Below are 18,511 nucleotides of genomic sequence, written 5' to 3'. Positions count from 1 at the left end.
TCCAATTTTTTCTTCTACAATATTGTCACCTATGTACAAGTAACACTTGACTTTAAATTGATAATAGCATATTTTTTTGTTTTTTGTTAAAGACGTTAATCTAGTTTGAGACATGTTAAAAGTACAGTTGATTTGTAATGAAGAAAAATAAGGAGTGTAAGGGGTTGAAAAATTGACTTTCCCCCAAAAATAAAGAGGTCCAACACGATGATTGACAGTTGAGTTTTCAAAATATGGTTAAGCTTTTGTTAGCCCGTGTCCACAATCTTTATATGGGTTAATGACATCCATCAGGCATTGTATTATGACTTCATTAGAGTTGTGTTCTCATTCAAATGTCAGAGTTTCGCATCTAGTTTTCTGATTTGTGTTTTTTGCGATAAAAAATTGACACGAGAAAAACGTCATTAAATTCAATCCAAAAGCAGTGTGTAGCGGGGCAATTAGGCCATTTTCCCCGTTTCCTTCCTTTTTTAAAAAAAATAAAAAATATGCTTAGGACATATTGACACAATCGTAGTATTATAACTCCAACCTCGCCACACACAAATTCCTAACGATTTTTCCATTCTTGGAGGGGAAAAATGAAGTAAATGGTGATTTTGAGATCTGAAGAATGTTACCTAATTATCATGGTTGTGTTCAATACCTATAAGAATCTCAAATAATCGAAGAGGCTAAGCCTAAAAATATCCTATGCACGAAATGTTTGGATTGAAAGAGGGCATTTCCTTACACAGGGTATTAAGTCGTATTAAATGCGAATTCCTCGTGTGATGTCTTTAACTTTAGTCCTCTTATTTGTATAGAGATAATATTTCATAGCAAATTCTTTTGAAATGAGAAATATTATTAGACTAAATGGATGAAGTAGGACATAAAACATTGTCTTCTGTCAGACAAAAGTCTGGAAATAAACGGCATCTAACACCAAGATATCACTTGGGTCATCTTTGAAGACATCTAAATGACAAAGTGGAATTAATAAAAATTAATCTAAACGGTAAACCATAACATCTTTTTCTCGGCAGGTAGGGAAATTTTACCTTTTCATTCACATTTCACAAAATAAATATTAAAACAGTAGGGGCAAAGAAACGCCGACATTGACCACAGAGACGAATTCTAAACACTGCTGGAGTTATGCACTTTTGTCGTTGAATAAATACGAGTGCTTCTCAGTCTATGGCTTTGGGTTGAAAACCACTTGACGGACGGTTTAGAAATCAGAATATTTATGCTTTCTTTGAAGTGGACGCTGTCTCACTTTTTAAAATCATAAGTTAATTTATTGACCACATTTACTAAAATCTCTTAAAGAGTGACGTGACTCCTTTTTCTCTGTCCATCGAAAACAAGGTGAAAATTTACGACAAATTACATTGACCCTACTGATATTAAACAGTTAATTTGGTAATGAATACATGTTTCCCTCACCCCGACAAAGGATTGAAGTGTTCCGATATTTTAAAAACTTAATTCCAATCGAACTCGAGTATTTAATTTATGGACATTATTTGTATGAACAAATGAGTTTGTCAATTGAATAGTATAAATGCGCAGGTGAAATCATCAGAAAATGGAATTTATGTAAATAATGAGACAGATATGGTCATACATGATGAAATAAATCAAAGATATTCGCCCTTTTCTCACCATTTCTTTTTGAGAACGTAAACAAGTATTCTGGATATTTCATTTGTGTTACAAAAACATATGGTTAGTTTTAACAGATTCAAGTACCCACCCTTGAGTTTTTGACATTTCATCTCTAACTGATATTTAATGAAATAACTATTATTCCTTACTATTTGTGAAAAAATGAAAGTAGCCGAAACATTCTAGTGCAAATGGTGGACAAATTGATATATTTTTAATGTATATGGAAGACCAACTATAGGTCCATCATATTCTGGAATATTCATAAATTTGGATTAAGTTCTTAAATAGCCTGAAATAGATAATATGTTTCTACGTACGTCTAAGTATTATTTACACATATTGCTGTATTGACGTGTTTTGTTAATGATGTGTAAACCGTTAATTTACATGGTAAGTTATGTCAGGAACAAACAATTCTCACTTACAAGGCGTTTAATAACGTAGCTATGGCACGCGGCATGTATAATTAGGTGTTAGTCATGTAATAATTGACAAGTACATGTAATGTTAGCTAATTTGCATACTGAACCATGTATAGTCATTGTTACTTTATTTTATTCACTAAAAATATTGATCGCGATATTTAATGGATACTCGACGTGTGTCATCACTGAAACACTAAAACCCATTGCCTTAGAAAAGGTTCTGAGTGCCCTTGGATATATGCTTGTGGCGCTCTAGAACGGGTAGCCCAAATTTCAGTCAAATTTACTATTTGTATTAAGAAGAATACTAAAGGTAGACAAAAGCAATAAGATGAAATTTAAAATTGAACCAAATAAAGTTATATCAAGCACAATTATAATGCTGTCACGTACATTTGGGCAGAATATAAATCTGAAATAAGGCGAGGACAATTTGCGCCCCTACTCGCCCCACCCTGCTTATGCTACCTCTCCATATGAAAAATAGGAGTGTTAATTAAAAATCAATCACAGAAAATGTTGTGTTTTGAAAAGGGCATACATATTATAAAGGCTAAACGTAGATGTTAGAACATTGCTGTTACAAATCTGCTACTTATAAAATATTTCACTTTACAGATGTCAAAACGTTCTCCGTGTTATACTATTACTTTGGTCAATTGTCAAATCAACAACGAAAAACTATTGAACACAAATTATCAAACTAAGACAGGCAAATTGGCATATTTGTAAAAATAATATTAGCTCAATTGGCGGTTAGTCCTGTTAGCATACAAACTCAACACAATTTGTCGATATTACCATTGTCAAAAAGTGAAAACATTGTCATGCCAGTACTGTCTTAGGCATTGTCATCGCCATAAAGAACACAGTTTAACAGAACGCGTGCTATAAGCAAACAATTTGTTCACGACCAAAGGCCATTCAATTTCCAATCCTTAGAAATAACAACGAAACGTGATTTTTGAACCAATTGCTTGTAATTTCAATTAACCCAAACTTAACGTGGGTCTTTATTATCTTAAACTCTCGCTCTCTTTCTACAAAGTTGGTGTCTTTCTGGTGGGCAATATTAACCATTCAGTACATGAATCGATTTTAGGGCACTCGCCTATACAGGGGATGAAATGTTTCATCATGATAGTTCGTTAAACTTTTTTGATCAGTTTGAACGAGGTTAGAATCACTTATAAAACTAGATTTGCGATGCAGTAATGACGGGTTTCACTGATTCCACTTTATCCTTGAACTGACATCACTTCCCGTACCAATGGAAACCTTAAATAGACTTCCACGTGTTATAAAATTACGCAGAATTAGCCAATAAATCCAGCAATATCAGTTATATTTATACAATGGAGACTCGGCACGATGACTTCATTTGCGTTATCAACAAAATATTTTAATTGGATTATAGAAATAACCACTTCGGTTGTCCTTGATTAAAATCTGAACAGAATGAACACTTTATAAAGCCTTATTAAAACCTGAAAAATCTTATAAATGTGATACTGACACAATTGGTTATTTCTCGGCACGAGAGGACGTTAGAAACACTTTTTTGATATCTATATGATTATATTGATTCATACTATTTGTTCCTTGAAATCAAATATCATAATTTTATACGAATAATGAATATCACTTACTTCAAACAAATATTTGTTAGGGGATAAAAATACAATTTTTACCTGAAGACATTACTTCCGGTGGTAATGAAAATGTTAAATGAACATGTTATGAAAATCGAATAATAATTGACACTTTTATGGACCAAAAAACTTGAAAATCGTCCACAACTGAACAAGTTAGAAACCATTTTGTGATATCTATATGGTCGCATGGCTTCATTCTATTTGTTGATTGGAAGCAAATATCTTAATTTAAAACAAATTACATACACGACTCAGTTGAATAAACTATTAAAATTTGTTTTGAAGACTAAAAATACAGATTTTGCAAAAATGACGCCATTTCCGGTGACAGGCAAAAGTGGCATCAGGCATCACATGGTGAAAAAAATTTGAAAATCGGATTATAATTAACTCGTTTACAAGCAAAATAACGTGAAATGTGACTCGGGCAAGATTGCTTAATTCTCGGCAACTGCTAATATTACAAACGAATTTTGACATACATTGTCTTCGTATAGATTAATGCTACAGGATTATGAAAGTTGTCAAAAAATAAATTAAAATATGAAAACCCTTTTTGTCACCTTTAAATCAAAATGGCGCAAATACAAAACCGAAATAAAAAAAAACTCAGTCCGACATATTTTGCGTCTTTAGTAAGAGCATTCATCGTGATCTATTAGATTTATAAAAATTAATATTTGCTTTTGAAAAGGCCTTTCGACACGTCGTAATTGAAGGTTTGGGCAAAATCACGCCACTTCCGGTGCCGACAGAAAACTTTATTGGTAGAAAAAAGTTGAGAATTTGCACCACGGAACATAATATGTTCTTTTCTTTTATACAAATCAGGCAATAAATAATTAACCTAGAACCCATAAACTGAAATTAAAATGCGAAAAATCTTAAAAAGTGATCCTGACAAAGTTCGTTATTTATTGACATCTATATGATCGTATTGATCCAATCTATATGTTCATTGGAATCAAAAATCATAATTTTAAAAGAATAATAAATATGACTCATTACAACAAAATATTTGTATCAATTTTATTGATATGTTGATTTAAAACATAAGGTAAAATGTTTAATATGAAATAATTCTTAGTTGAAGAAATATCGATTTTAAAGGTTTAAAATACAGCTTTTGACAAAATGGCGCCACTTCCTTTTTCAATTTTAAAGTAGCTAAGTCTCTAACTCAATATCATCCAATATTTAAGACAAAATAAACATTTTACCGTTGGTACACGAATCGTGTACCATAGTGCGCTTCAGAGCCAGTTCTAACAAGTGACCAGAAAGAACGAGGCTGGACATATTCCGCAACTCATGTCAAACGGTGACGCCATATCTGATTTGGGGAGCATGCACAACAGACTGGAATAACCAGACGCACGAAATTGCCAAAACGGAAACAATTGAATGTAAATCCTTTAAATTAAACCATAAGGTAAAATTTTTAATACGTATGAAATAGTTCTTAGTTGAAAAAATATCGATTTTAAAGGTTTGAAATACAGCTTTTGACAAAATGGTGTCACTTCCGGTGTCAATTGTAAATTTAACCAATTTGCTATAACGCACATTTGCTTTATGCAACAAATGGTGTCACTTTTATGAAAATCCAATAATAATTAACTCGGTTTATGAAAAATCCAATAGCAATTAACTCGGTTACGGGCAAAATAACGTGAAAAGTAAATTATACGTGAATAAGCATAATTGCTTATTTCTCGGTAACTGCTAATATTAAAACTGATTTTGACATATTTTTCTTAGTATGGATTAATGCTACAAGATTATGAAAGTTACGTAGGAATATTTTAAAATATGAAAAGCCTGAATGGGTTGTAAATAGCTCATTTTTACACCTTTTTTCACCTTTAAAGATGGGTTCCCGTGTACAAACTGGGTGATTTAATGGACCAAAAACATATTCAAACTAATTAATTTGTCATTATTATGCTTCAAATGCTTCCCAAACATTGTAATTGCGAAGGAATGCCCTGCTATTAAAATTCGATCAAACCAGGTCATGTTTACGTCACGTTTTCGGAGTCCGAGGAGAATTCATTGCATGCATAAGACGATGTTGTCTTTAATCGCTTACTATTTATTACAAATATCGAACCCTAATTAAATTCTCGGATTATCCACAACCCGCGTCTTTTTCCGTCATTTTTATCTCAGAAAGTATTGTACGTCTAACTCTTCATAAGTTTATCAACTTATACATCAAGCGCTCAATGTTCGCTTGTGACCTTTGACATCGTCGGGCTGTTGATTAGGGGAACCCTTATATTTTTGTCCTGTATACGCTCCATGAATGTTTTTCGGGGAATCCAGTATTTTTCCAGTAAGATTGGATATCTCTAATTTCCATATATACCAAAATTGCCATACTTTTATTGGAAATAACCACCCGATAAATACTTTTCTGGAAACCCATCTTTAAATCAAAATTGCGCAAATACAAAACCGAAACTAAAAAAACTAAGTCTGACTTTTTTTGCGCCTATCAGAATCGTAATACATGTAATTTATATTTGCTTGCGAAAAGACGTTCCTAAGCGCCAAAATTGTATTTTTTGTCAATTATCAAAATTACGTCATTTTCGGTGCCGACAGAAAACTTTATCGGTAATAAAAAAGTTGAGACTTTGCACCATTGAGCATATGGACGTTGTTTTATACTAATCGAGCAATAAATAATTAACCTAGAACACATAGGCCTAACCTGAATTGGCCATAAACTGATATACTCAAGTGGAAACAAAAATAATAAGAAGAATAATAATCTTAACATTTTTACTTTTTACCTAAACAAGTGTCGATACTTACACAATTAAACCGGAGAACATTAGAATCACTTATTAAATATACATTACAGAAGATTAGATAAAGAGCTGACAGTTCTTACTATAATAGTTAAAAACTAGATAATGTAAAGGGAATATGCTGCATATCTCAGTCAAATTTCTTCACTCAAAGCGGAGAAAACCTTATTTTAAAATCCCCGAAGCACAATTGTCATTGTTACCGCTGTCACGATAATTAGCAAAGTCTCGATTATCCACTTTTCCGGTTAATCATCAATGGGCGTTCAACAGCAGATTGGATTCAAATCCAATGAAAATCGAACACATAAGATAGCACCGAGAGTTGATTCTGGTCTTTTCATGTTAATAAATCTCTAATTAATAGTTTATATGATATTTTAGGCCTAAAGAAAGACCCGCAATAGGCAGATTTAGCTCTTGCATAATATATGTTTAAAAAATAATTACATTTTTACATTTTACCTAAGCAAGTGTGATAATTATACACTGTTAAAATTATATGTATATTTACAGTTATAAGTATAGTAAAAATATAGTGCCGGATTTGTCAGATCATATTGTTTGTTAACTTACATTTAAAACGATGTAAATGCATATGAATACAAGGCTTATGTAAGATAACATCAAACTTTATGTAGTTATACAATCATATGCCAGTTTACATTATATGGGCTGTATATTATCAGAAATGTCGTTGAAAATATTATTTTTACAGAAAATTGTAAATTTACTGTCAAATAGTGGTAACATCGGTTATTCCCCCTTCGACTACATATCGAATTTTGTGCATAATATTTACTGTTTTGTCAGTCAGTTTAGTACATTTTAGAGAAATGGGTTATTTAAAATCTGAATGAACCGAACTGGCTAATAAAGACGGGCATATGCAATAGATTGGGTTGTGTGGGACATTTTGCTTGGACGGTGTCATGTCTCCTACTCTTTCCATTGTAAGGACCAGAACAGTAGGAAATTAAACCACATTTCACTTAATTTCTTTACATTATCGAATGTTGTTTTACATGCTCGGCTGTGTTCGCCAGGATCGAACCTAGGACTAATTAGCCAAGCGGGGACAAACATATTCCTTTTAGAAATGTTACCTTGGCAAATTACATAATATGTAATTCTACAACAGTTATGAGGTATTAATACATAATACATGTTACTTTTCAAAATACACAATATAATTTTGTTTTTAATGTTATTGTACCAATTTATGTAAATTAACATCATGGTAAGTTTACATGTACTCGATTTACATACATGTAATTTTACCATAGATGTATAATAGCTAGAGGTAAAGTTATATTACAGACTGTAAAATAACATGCAATGTTAAAATACAGTTATAACGATGGCAATATTTCTGTCAGTTAAAAAAGGGTAAAAATACATAATAATTTTAACAGTGTACATAGTAAAAAAATTTAATCACTTATTAAAGAATGTATACTTTTTAACTAAGCAAGTGTGAACACCTGCTATAACAGTTTGTATGGATTTTATAAATACGTAATTACTCCTCACGGATCCACGATTCATTAACGGAAACGTAAATATGATATGTTTTTCACAGTGAATCGCTTACGAACTTCGCTCTCTTCTTGACGAATAAACGTGAGTCATTCATTAACGTAAACATCCGTTTACGTATTTAAGCATGACGATATTTGTTGATATCGAAGAAAATGGTTTGACATTCGTGATATTGGGGCATGGGTATGCGTTGAAATGTATCCAGTGTGTGTATCTAAAGATTTCTATGGCAATCTCATCATGCATGGTTTAGGGCAAGACCGTGGCTCATACTAATCCATCTCCGATAAAAAGCTTCCAACCAAAGGAAAATTTTCGAGAAAGATAAAACCGAGCAAAAAGAGTTGAATTAACATCACAGGGACAATCAATGATAAGTGTTTATCAATTTATATATTTATGCATTTACATATAAGAGCAATTGTAGTACCATGGGTCGTTTGTCAGATGTGGAAAGCGGGCCGAGCAAATCTGGTCGCCACATCCAAACATTCATCTTTTCTTACTACATATTTTGGAACAGCCCTTATGATCGTCTAGTTTTTTTAATTATCTTCTTTGCTTCCTTTTCTCGTTGTGTATTTTATTCTTACTATCTCCGGGAGTCACGGTGGCCAGGTGGTTAGGTGGTTAAGACGCTGGCTCGCTAGCCTGGAGGTCGGGTGTTCGATCCCTGCATTGGCCGAGAAAGTTCATCGGGATTTTCCGACGTGGTTTCCCCTTGTCAGTGGTGCAGAATGGAGGGCCTGACAAGGACAGCTGTCTAGTCCTTCGGATGAGACGAAAAACCGAGGTCCCGTTTATACACTGGAATGCACGTAAAGATCCCTTGGCAGTTGGAATTCGATATAAGAGTAGGCGATAGTGCCGCTGCCCGGGCAAAATGTTCCTCATAGCACACTGTATGGCATATGCCCGTCTTCATTAGCCCAGTATAGGAGCAGAACCGTAGGATGCTTAACCTCATTTCATTTCATTTCATTTCTTACTATCTCCGCTGCTAAGACATCCATCTTCTCAGTAGTTAAGACGCTTGTCTATATACCAGGAATAACAAAGCAATGGTTACATAAGATACAAGCTTGGATTACAATAAAGTCATTCTCTAAATCCCTTCCACTCAGACTCGCTGGGACTATTCCGCTGATAAAAAAAAATGCTACATCACATGGTCTAGAAACTCAGATGGTAATCTCTCCGGAACCCAATGATATCTGAATCTTAAAAGGCTGGTTTTGGATTTTTTTTAAGAGATTTGCTTACGTCATGTCTTAAGATTCTGCAAATAATGAATTTGATTGGATGGTTACAGTGTATGATGCAATTAGTAAATTTCCAATCACGTACTGAACATGAAATTCTGGTTCCCACGGAACCAGCTATGTTTACCAAATTATAACTCTTTTTATGTGTCAACCCGTCACTTATGTTTTTAGTGCATATATGAGAAAGGACTTCTATACAAGGTGTGTATGTGAACCCAATAATTAGTTAAAGATACACTATGGTCGCAAAGACCATAGTACTACACAATGAAGCAGCTATTTCTGAAGGGTTAGTACGTGCTGATAACAAAGTCAAACGCGAAAGATGGACGTGTTTTTGTTTTTGTTTATAAACAATATTTATTGACCAACTGAGGGGAATGGGGAACAGGCAAAGCCTATATAAACCCCTCTCCTTGAGAGGACGTTAAACCCGTGTCAATTTATTTCCAAGCAATTTGTTTATTGATGGTACTTAATTAGTTCATTTTGCATTACTTGATTTGCAAACATAAACGAACTTTTTCAGTGATCCTATGAAATCTATAGGGCTTCTTATCATGCCTATAGTACATAGATTCCCCGCTTGTACGTGACAAGGAGTAGGGTCGCCTGTTCAACCTCGTGGGTTTTCTCTGGGTCCTTGTCACGTACAACCGGGGATTCGAAACCACGCCAGTTGACTCAATGGCAGTCCTTATGATACAGCTAACCATTCGGCCATCCAACCCCCCGATGGATTTTGAAGTACATGTACATTATAATGTCATTCTATAACTTTTCATTGGGTTAATTAAGATTAACATTAAGGGGTATGAATACATGGGAGTGATTGAAAGCCAGTGTTAATCCCTGTATAGTGGAAGAGTTGGACAGAAAACGTGAGATAATTGTATTAATCTGTTCCTTTATTTGCTTGACAGCTCTTGACAATTATTCTAAGTACTCTTGTTTTCCACCGTAATCATCCTTACGTAACTTCTCGCGTTACCAGGCGAGATTTAACCTTGTCCAATCCGATTAAATCAACATCAATTTGTATTGAATTGACACTGTGGAGATGACGTCATTGCAGTCCGAAATAGAACACGGGATATTTAACGCAATTGCATGGATAATTGCCAAACAAGTTACGTGTCTGCGATATCACCCAAGGTGGAAGCGGACGATAAGCCCCAAGGAACGAATGAACGAACGATAATGGCCAGAAAGGTTACGGCTATCGCTCTCTAATAATTCATACTTGTGTTTCATTCAAATACACTGTTTAATTTGCGTAGAAATACCAGTAGGTTTTTGCCGTATCTAGAGATTATAACTATGACTGACAGATTCATAAAAAACGGCGGAAATAATATTCTGAATTTGAATTCTACCGCATACTTTTATCAATAAGATTTTAAATTCTCACACATCAAAGCATGATTCTGCATTAAGTATCAACCACCTTGACCACAGAGCTTTATCTACAGCTTATTAATCTCATCCATTATTACATTTTATTATATCCAGCTACCATGTCTGATTCTGTAAGTATTTCTGTAAATATTGATCTCGGTTCATCTGCCCTACTGGAAAACAAATAAGAGAGATTAATCGCTTAAATGACTATATATGTCAACACGTACGCGTGGACAAAGATAACTTCTAACAAACCGATGTCCGGATCCCATGATCGGTCATTTCTGTGAAGTATAATTATAAAATATTACTCTGGTTGAAAACCTTATTTACATTTGATCTTTAAGATTCAGGGTACTGAACAACAACAAAAGCTTTAGAAACAAGTTGCCTGAAAGGAGAAATTCATATTTCTCCTTTAATAAATGCACTATCCATATTTCACTGAAACCTAGTATTATTTCTTTTGTATTTCGTCGAAATTGTCCTTTTCATAACAAATCTTTGGAAAGATTTGATCATATTACTTTTTCTCTTGGGTTAACTGTAATTTAAATACATGTACCATCTTTCAGTATGGTTTCAAACAATATAGAAAAGAACCTATTTAAGCGAGTAAAAAACATCAATGAGGAAAAGTATGAAAAATATTAAATGCATTAAGCTTACAGTGTTAGTTCTTCAATTATTTTTAAAAGAACCATTATTAATATTTATATTCTGAAAACAATCAGAAAAGACTTTAAAAGAATTAAAGAATAGAACGAACAGTGCATTCATTTCAATTAATAAGGCGTAGATTATTGGCGGGCAAATTACGTTCTTTATTATAGATTATGGCTGTGTTTGTATACATGAATGCTATGTTTACACTGTCGAATTATATCAAAAATCTATAAGTCTGTTCCAATTTCCTGATTTTATCTGGATACAGGTTTATATCCTTGTTACTTAGTTAATATTGCCTGGATACAAGTTATTGAAATGTATCTTTGTTGCTTAGAACTGTCAGCAACTCCTAGCTTCAGCATTTATTTGGGTTTTCAAGCAGCAAATCGCACAGCATCAAAATCATAGCGTTTTACAGCCGAAACAACGACAGTGTGAACGTGGCATTAGCAGGAGATTGGAAGAAAGCATTTTAGAGTTGTATTAATACGTACAAGAAAAAAAAACTAAACAACCTAGCACTGGGAGATTTAAAAAATTGGCATTTTAGGGTAGTATTAACACAAAACAGAATGAAAAAAAACAACCACAATCTTAAGAATACAAATATTAAGATTCATTAAAAATAATTATACTCTTCATGAATTGCATATGGCATAGATTCTGGTGAAAAAAATGAGGTACTTCAAATAAATATACAACCCAAAGATAAGCATAATTATTTCCATTTAGAGATAAAATTTGTCAGAAAACTTACTGAATGTATGGGAGCCACGTTAGGCTCGCTGGCCTGGGGATCGCGTGTTCGATCCTTGCATTGGCCGAGAAAGATCATCGGGATTTTCCGATGTGGTTTTTCCTTATCAGTGGTGCAGGAAGGACGGCCTACAACAGACAGATGTCTACATGTACTCACTCGGATAGGACGAAAACAGAGAGAGAGAGAGAGAGAGAGAGAGAGAGAGATGGGGTTCAACGTCCACTCGACACAGACTAGGTCATTTCGGCACTAACACGTGGCTGAAGTTTATTTCAATAATTCGCTTGTGCGTACACTGTAACAAAAAAATCCGTGAAAAAACGTAAAAAATTCCGGAAACAAAAATTACCAGGAAAATTTTATCCGTATTTGTGTTTCCTGTAATTTACAGAAACTCCTTCAATTAACATAAATTCTATTTTCAAATACGGAAAAATAATTTTTGTTTCCCGAGCATGAAAGTGATAAAAATATCATTGAATATTGAATTAACCACTGACTGTATACGCGTGTGTGAAATAGCTTTATTTAACAGCCGCTTCCACCAAAGTGATATCGCAGACAATCTTTATTCTCAACCTTTTCCGCTAATAGAAGAATACTGAATATCTTATTCGAGAGCAAAGTATCACAAACCGCTGCTCGTCATTAAGGCTTTCAGGTATGCAAACTCTGCCATAGAGACAAACCGGCTTACACTAGCCAATCGGTTATACTATCCGGATTTAAGTGTGCTTGATTACCAGATAATACAACCTATACATACGGAGCGTTAAAACATATTTTTATATATATATATGAAAATACTTACAATCTGATTACCGTATGATGAATAACAATAAACTGTATAGATCTTCTAAATAATGGAAATTGGATATACATGACATGTAATATACCAAAGTTTACAAAATATAATTCTGCATATTATGGTTAATAACTTGAAATGAATACTATAACATGATAATCATTAGGAATGATTATATATGTATACGATTACTTATCGCTGCATTTGCAAACAGAAATAATCCGTAAATTCCTGGTCATTCCACCGTTTATTCCGTAAAATAACAGAATTAAGTCCATAATAGAAGGGAATAAAATATTTTATCCCTAATTTCACGGAAATTTTCTGTTTAATACTGAATATTCCATAGAAATACATAAAACACGTAATTTGAAGACTTAATTCACACTTTTAACACAATTTCTCCAAAAAAAGCCATCGATTAACAGAAAAAAGGTGTTAAACTACGGAATTCGGCCACATAAACAATGGATATTTTTACAGTGTAGGGAGGAAAGCGCGGAGGACTCGGAGAAAACCACGAAAACCGAAGTCCCGTGTATACAATAGTAGGCAAAATTTCCCTCATGGTACATTGTATGGCGTATGTCCGTCTTCATTAGCCCAGTCGGGGCAGAACAGTAGGACGTTAAACCCCATTTCATTTCATTTTTTACTGAATTCATGATGCTGACTCAGATTTATAGCATAAGACTAACACAACTTCTCTACACATTAGAAGAGTGGTATGACGGGAGACATCACTAGCTTTCCGCTTGATATATATTCTTCAAAAAAAAAGTAGGGGATATTGAAATGCAAATACCTATGCAGGTTGCGATATGATAAATAGTCATGGACATTTGACATGCTTTGAGAGTGTATTCACAGATGAAGAACTTATCGCCCCAACAGAACCAACGAGCTGCACATGAGACACGCAATAGCGCCATACACGTGGGAGGGGTTCATTGTCAAATTTGACACTTCAAGGAAGGGTTGGTGAAAACTGCCGCGTGCTGGTTTATCTATGCATGTTTGCTTTCCTATCGGTTCTTGCATAAGATTTACTGTTTAAGGTATCTTTGCTTTAGTGTGTTACGTTTAATTTGATCGGGAGACGTGTTCGTCGACGTCAACGTCAACCGACAACACTGCAGGAATTGGCCGTGGCACTGCAAGAGGAGTGGGTCAGATTGCCCCAAATCGTGATTGGACGGTTGATTAGGAACATGCCACAACGAATTGCTGAATGTCTGAGGATTGGTGGAGCAATTACTCATTATTTAGACAAAAATCAAAAACGTCCATTTTCACGTTTCACTTTGCGAGTGAAATGGGGCCGTCAGATAAGCCGCCCATATGAACTGTTTATGTTCACGTGTAGGCAATTGGCCTGTTATTAACATACACTGGTTACCTCTAATAAAAACAGCAGTGCTTTTCCGCAGTTTTGTATTGTTTCTGAATATCCCCTACTTTTTTTGAAGAGTGTATATTACATGTCAACGGTAGTAACTTTATTTATCCTGGGCCAGGTTTCATAGACCTCTAAAGAATGTGAGGCCGCGGTGACTCAGTGAGTAATACGTTTGCTCGCTAACCGATGTTGGCCGAGAAAGTTAATCGGGGTCCCCCTTGTCACTGGTGTAGGACGGGGGGCACGGCAAGGAACAACCTATAGGCAGTCGGGCGGTACGAAAAATCGAGGCCCCATGTACACATTGGCGTGCAAGTAAATTGACAATTGAAATTTGATATAAGAGTAAGCCATAGCGCTGATGTGCGGACAAAATTTCCCTCATAGCACACTGCAGTCGATGAACAGAATAGGATGTTAAACCCCATTTCATTTCATTTTATTTTTCCTTTAAGGTATGACACTCTCTGTACTCGTGTAACATATCAAAAACACATATTCCTACGTATATCATAAAAAAGAGTAAGAAAGTATTTTTGTCTAAAAACCGTCAATCAAAATATCTGAATGATCGTTTAAGTTACGCATCATGTACAACAATTATTATACCATCTTTGAAATAGGTTTACACTCAGTATCTGGGAAGAAAATATCATATGAAAAATTGATTCGTATACTTATTAAAAAAGTATTTTTGTCTAAACACCGCCAATTAAAATATCTGAATGATCGTTTAAGTTACGCATCTTGTACAACAATTATTATACCATCTTTGAAATAGGTTTACACTCAGTATCTGTGAAAAAAATATCATATGAAAAATTGATTCGTATACTTATTAACGGCATACTTAAAAGTAGATAATTGATATAACAATAGTGTAATCATAACAATTCGCAATCAAAATCTTGTAAGATATATCGGTCGAGATTCTTATATCCGAAAATATATGAAGATTTCATAATAAAGACGATGTGATGGATGGAGCTTGTTATCCTGTGTTTATGAGAGAACTTATGTGGGATTAGGAGAGGGGTCAGGTCGTCTTTGAAGTGTCAAACCAGCGTGAAAGGATATTTTGTCACGAGGCAGTTAACGACAATAGAATGGAATATATCAATAAAAATGTCCAGTTTTAGATTTAATATCAAACAGTTCTAATAATATACCAAGAAACATACGGGTAATAAATATCTTTTCAAGTAAGAGGACATGTTAACGCTTTAAAGGGTGGCAATTTCTAAGAACGAATCGGACAACTAAAATCTTCATCTGTAGAACAGTACGAAATTAAATCTAAACGGCTTTAGAAATTACAGGGCGCTTTGCTTTGCAGTCGGATTTTTATTTCTATATATATTTTAGTGAAATACCGTGTTCTATTCCGGTGCAAAAATATGAAATTCTTTGAAACGGTTTCGAAGAAATACAAACTTTGTTCTCATTACATTCTCCAAATTCTTAGCGGTGTAAGTACTTGTAAGTGACTTGTCTACGATGTCACCCTAGGTGAAAGCGGACGTTAAGCCTGACATCAAGTCAAGTCAAGCTGTGAGTGATCGTCGCGATGATTAAGTCACGAGGATAATTAATCCGGTTAAATAAATCGACGGGTGGATTGATTGAGGCGGCATTGTGGTGTATAGTGTCGCGCTTCGAGCTCAAGCTGGCCGGTCGTGGGTTCGACCCCTGTTGTGAGCGTATGCAGCTTGGAATCTACTCGTGGGTCTACTATATTGCGCATGCGCTGAATTTTCCAAAAATAAAGTGCGTCTGTGATATAGTGGAAGCGGACGTTAAATTAACAACAACAACAACCGAACGTCTCAATGTTTTCATTTGAAACTAGTCACTACTCACATTTGTACAATTATTTGTATTCTTAATCCCGTTTTATGAAAGATGTCACTTGATTTCTAGTAGGCCTACCGCCTCTTTAACATTCGTAGTTAAATTAATTTCTAAATGTATTCGGGTTGGGGTGGGGTAGCGCGTGCGCGCTGCGTCATAAGGTCTGTCATTGAGTCAACTGGCGCGATTCCCCGTTGTGTGACATGGAGTAGGGTCGCCTGTCCAACCTCGTGGGTTTTCTCCGGGGTCTCCGGTTTCTTCCCCCTGCTAAAGACCCCTACGCACAAGCTAGTTATTGAAATAAAATTGAACCATATCTCCACTTCTACATATACAGATAAGAGAGTCCAAACAAAATAACATATAAACATATAGATTAATACAAAGAACATAATAGACACGTTTTGCGACATATGTGTAACATCTTGCGTTCTGGATATATTTGGTGTAACATCCTGGTTTAGGTGTTCTTGTCCTGAACATAATAGCAATACTAATAATGTAATCCACATATATGAAACAGCTATATAGGATATGGGTTGGGGTTTTATTATACATTTAAAACACACGTAAAAACTGGTTTATCTTTCCTTTCGTCACACTTGTGTAAGCCACGCGACGTGAACGCGCCAAGGTGTAAATACAGCCCCGACATCTTAAGTATTTAGGGGACATTTTTCAGTTTACTCAAACATACAAGCACTTTCATATCTAACTTTGATTTTTATATTTAAGAGGCTAGGTTCATAGAGAAAGGGTACATTAAATTGGACGGTAGGATGGTAGCAAATGATACGAAAACATTAAATGGAAATGATACAAAATCGTTAATGAGAAATCATACAAAAATATTAAAGGGAAAAAACAAGAAAATAAAGGGACATTAAAGGGACAGGATACGAAAACATTAAAGGAACATTGTTAAATTATTGCATTTTGATGTATGCTAGCTTCAACATATGATACGCAATTTTAAGATTGGTAATCATATATCATCTTTAAGAGAACACACGATAAATAGCTGAAACTGGCCTAAAAAAATAAACACCATTTAAATAATTATAAGCATGCATAACCCGAGAGTGTCAAAATTCAAATTATTGGTGCACTTTATTTGTTTTCATATAACCTTACCAAAACTTCCGATTTATATATAAATAACAGTTTTCAACAGGAGTTTTCTTCGGGGAAACTACCTAAACATTAGGTAGGCGCTCATAGCCCCTTATTAAAGAGTGGTGATTTAGTACTTTAAACGTATTTGACTCTACCCCCTTTAAACTATGTATGTTTTATGGATATGAAATAAGACACAGAAACTATAAAGCCACGTCTCGTGTGTTATGCATAAAATGTGTATCACGACAACGTAGGAATTATCTCGACTTTGATAAATGTATGCACTTAGGTACGACAGATGTCTCTTAAAATATACCCGTGGCGCACGCGACTGTCGCTATTAATGTTAAAGTTGATAAAAATTTAGATCCGTCAAATATCTTATTCAGATATTGTTTCGAAAAAAAGAAGAATATACTTACACTCTCTAATCTCTGCTTGGAAAATAATAATGTATGAATCAAAATAGAATAATGGTAACATTACTACGTCGGTATGTGGATATCATTCTATAATGGCAACAGATGGCATAACTAATATTACCTTTAATATATGCAATAAATAACAATCGCTTTTCAACGAGACATTAATAGAAAGCATAAAAATTGGTTTGAATAAAATAAATTTTGGCGGTCTCTAGAGGTAATCAATACACGAAAAAAATCGTTTAATAATAATAGTATTCAATATTAATCCTATATAACTTTTGTAATACCGTACTAGTTTACCTGTCTTTCGAAGCAAACATAAGATGTATTAGGGATGCGATATTAATATACTTACACAAAGAATAGAATTAATTAATATTTCATTGGTTATTCTGATATATGTTCAGATCATCTAGGTGTGAAAAGGTTATGATTACATTTTTGATTGACCCTAAATATTTCTGTCGGCAAAATAGATTATTCTAATGTGCCCAAAATTCCATTCAAACCCTATATTTCAAAATAAAATCTAACAGTTTTGTTGATCATGGTGTGCTGATTCAACATCACTCGTATGTGTTCGCGTGCCTTGTGGTGCACACCGTATCCACCATATTAGATACTAATAACCGTCACCCTAAAGCAATATTAAAACATATCCGACATATATTTGCCGGAGGAGGCTGTGCGGCTTGGATCAAAGAGATTGAA

General features: G+C 34.4%; 1 long non-coding RNA gene across 1 annotated transcript; it reads right to left on the bottom strand.

Moving 5' to 3' along the window:
• Positions 1–10,816: 10,816 nt before the first annotated feature.
• LOC126811917 (uncharacterized) lies at positions 10,817–17,892 on the bottom strand. Its single transcript, XR_007675783.1, has 3 exons — positions 17,795–17,892; positions 12,196–12,323; positions 10,817–10,939 (listed from the first exon to the last, which is right to left on the bottom strand). It is a non-coding gene; the product is annotated as an uncharacterized LOC126811917 (long non-coding RNA).
• Positions 17,893–18,511: the final 619 nt, after the last annotated feature.

This window comes from Patella vulgata, chromosome 2, assembly GCF_932274485.2.
Source record: "Patella vulgata chromosome 2, xgPatVulg1.2, whole genome shotgun sequence".
Classification (NCBI taxonomy): Eukaryota; Metazoa; Mollusca; class Gastropoda; family Patellidae; genus Patella; species Patella vulgata.
This window is presented reverse-complemented; position numbering and strand designations above follow the sequence as displayed.